The sequence below is a fragment of the Humulus lupulus genome, chromosome 3 (genome assembly GCF_963169125.1).
Source record: "Humulus lupulus chromosome 3, drHumLupu1.1, whole genome shotgun sequence".
Lineage (NCBI taxonomy): Eukaryota > Viridiplantae > Streptophyta > Magnoliopsida > Rosales > Cannabaceae > Humulus > Humulus lupulus.
In genome coordinates, this window is record NC_084795.1 from 211,667,075 (window position 1) to 211,669,939 (window position 2,865).

The 2,865-nt window shown below is 37.7% G+C and overlaps 1 non-coding gene across 1 annotated transcript; it reads right to left on the reverse strand.

The window, feature by feature from the left end:
• Positions 1-331: 331 nt before the first annotated feature.
• On the reverse strand, positions 332-438 carry LOC133827977 (small nucleolar RNA R71). The gene has a single exon (XR_009890624.1). It is a non-coding gene; the product is annotated as a small nucleolar RNA R71 (small nucleolar RNA).
• Between the last annotated feature and the right edge of the window lie 2,427 nt (positions 439-2,865).

Below are 2,865 nucleotides of genomic sequence, written 5' to 3' on the forward strand. Positions count from 1 at the left end.
GGGGATACATTCAAGCATTCATCCTCCAACTATTGAGGAAAATAATTTTGAGATAAAACCTTCAATTATTCAGATGGTGCAGAATTGTGTACAATTTGGGGGGTTACCAAATGAGGATCCAAATCTCCATATCACAAACATTTTAGAGCTATGTGCGACATTCAAAATGAATGGGGTGAGTAACGATGCTGTAAGATTGACATTATTCCCATTTTCACCAAGGGACAGAGCTAAGAGTTGGTTGAATTCATTACAAGCCAACTCTATACTTACTTGGGAAGATTTGGCGCAGAAATTCCTTGGTAAATGTTTTCCTCCTGCCAAGTCAACCAGAATAGGAGGAGAGATTAATAATTTTCATCAGCTGGATGGGGAGTCTTTATATGATGCATGGGAACGATTTAAAGAGTTGCAAAGGAAATTCCCACATCATGGAATAGAGAAGTGGCTGCTAGTTCATACATTTTATAATTGTTTGGGGCGCAATACAGGGACAATTATAGATGCAGCATCAGGAGGAGTGTTTATGAGAAAAAGCGCTAATGAAGCATATGAATTATTGGAAGAGATGGCTATGAATAACTATAATTGGCCTACTGAGAATGAGAATAAGAAAGTAGCAGGAGTTTTTAAGTTGATCCAATTGCGCTATTGACCACTCAAGTGGCATCTCTAACCAAACAATTGCAACAAACTAATCTCGTTGCACAAGCAATTCAAGTAAAGAATGTCGTGAGTTGTGAGATTTGTGGGGGACCACATTCTTATGAACAATGCATGAGCACAGGTAGTTGCTCAACTGATGTTAATAATATGCCTTTGGAACAAGCACAAGTTATTGGTAATTTTTCAAGACTTGCACCAAACACTTATTTGAATTCCTATACTCCTGCTTGGAAAAATCACCTTAATTTGTCTGGGAAAAATAATCAAGGGTTACCACCACAATATCCACAAGTACCCACCTCAACAACCCCCGCATCAACCAACTTATGGAGTACATTCTAAACCATATTAGATCCAAATCCACCCCCATCTCATCCACCACCACATCCTCAAATGAACCCACCAACAATTCAGCCAGATCAATTAAATCAATTTATGACAGAGACAAGGTCTTCAATCAGGATTTTGGAGACACAAATAGGTCAATTGGCTCAAATGTTTTCTAGTACGTAGCAAGGGAATTTTCCTAGTTCCACAGAGGTAAATCCTAAAGAGCAATTTCAAGCTATCACTCTGAGGAGTGAGACTAAGTATGATGGACCTACAGTGGATGACAAAGGGAAGAAGAAAGAGGATCAACGTGTTACTAGACCAATACAAGAGGAGGTATTGAAGACCTTCCAAAGACAGAAAAACCAAAATACACTGAGCCTACATCAAAGATTCCATATCCTTAACATTTTTTAAAGGCTAATCTTGACAAACAATTCTCCAAATTTCTTGAGGTATTTAACAAGCTTCACATTAACATTCCTTTTGTAGAGGCTCTCGAACAAATGCCTAGGTATGTGAAGTTTATGAAACAGATATTGTCTAATAAGAGAAAAATGGAGGATTATGAAATTGTTGCATTAACTGAAGAGTGTAGTGCAATTGTTCAAAAGAAGATTCCTCAAATATTACGAGATCCAGGCAGCTTTACTGTACCTTGCACCATTAGGAACTTTCATTGTGAGAGAGTTTTATGTGATTTTGGTGCAAGCATAAATTTAATGTTGATGTCTGTATTTAAAATGATTGGTATGGGAGAAGCTAGACCCACTACTGTTACTCTTTAACTGGCTAATCGTTCATTAACACACACCAGAGGTATTATAGAGGACTTTATAGTAAAGGTAGATAAGTACATTTTCCCAGCAAATTTTATTGTATTAGATATGGAGGAAGATGAGGACGTGCCTATTATACTGGGACGACCATTTTTGAACACAGGGCAAGCGTTGATAGACGTTCAGAAGGGAGAGTTAAGGCTTAGAGTGCAAGGTGATGAGGTCATTTTTAATGTTTTCAAAGCTTTGAAATATCCTTTAGCCAGTGACAGTTTTTTTTTTGTGTTAGTGTATTGGAGGAACCAAGTAAAGGGGTCTAGTCTATTAAGGAGTTGAGTTTGATTGGAAGTTCTGAAGAATGTGCTAGTACTGAAGCCAGTGAGTATGTTAAGTGGTTGAATTCATCAGGGAAATTTTATAAAAAGAAATATGAGGAATTGGGGCAAGTACCTAAGAGACCTCTCCCATCCATTGAGAAACCACCAGCTCTTAAGTTAAAAAACTTACCTGGTCATCTTAAGTACGCTTATATGGGGAAGAATGATACTATCCTAGTTATTATTTTAGCTTCTTTATCTGTGACTGAAGAAGAGAAGCTTCTTAGGGTATGAAGGGCTCATAAATTAGCATCTGGATGAACTTTGGAAGATATTAAGGGTATTAGTCCTTCAACAGTGATGCACTGTATATTAATGGAGGAGGATGGTAAGCCTACTATTGATTCTAAGAGGAGGATAAATCCTTCAATGAATGAAGTGGTAAGGAAAGAAATCCTTAAATGGTTGGATGTAGGGGTAATTTACCCAATATATGACAGCGCTTGGGTTAGTCCTGTCCAGGTAGTTCCAAAGAAGGGTGGTATGACGGTGGTTAAAAATAATAATAATGAACTTATTCCAACTCGTACGATAACAGGGTGAAGAATTTGTATTGATTACCGAAAGCTAAATAAGGCCACAAGGAAAGACCATTTCCCTTTACCTTTTGTAGATTAGATGTTAGATAGATTGGCAGGCCATCCTTATTACTGCTTCTTGGATGGATATTCGGGATATCATCAAATTCCTATAGCACCGGAGGATCAAGAAAA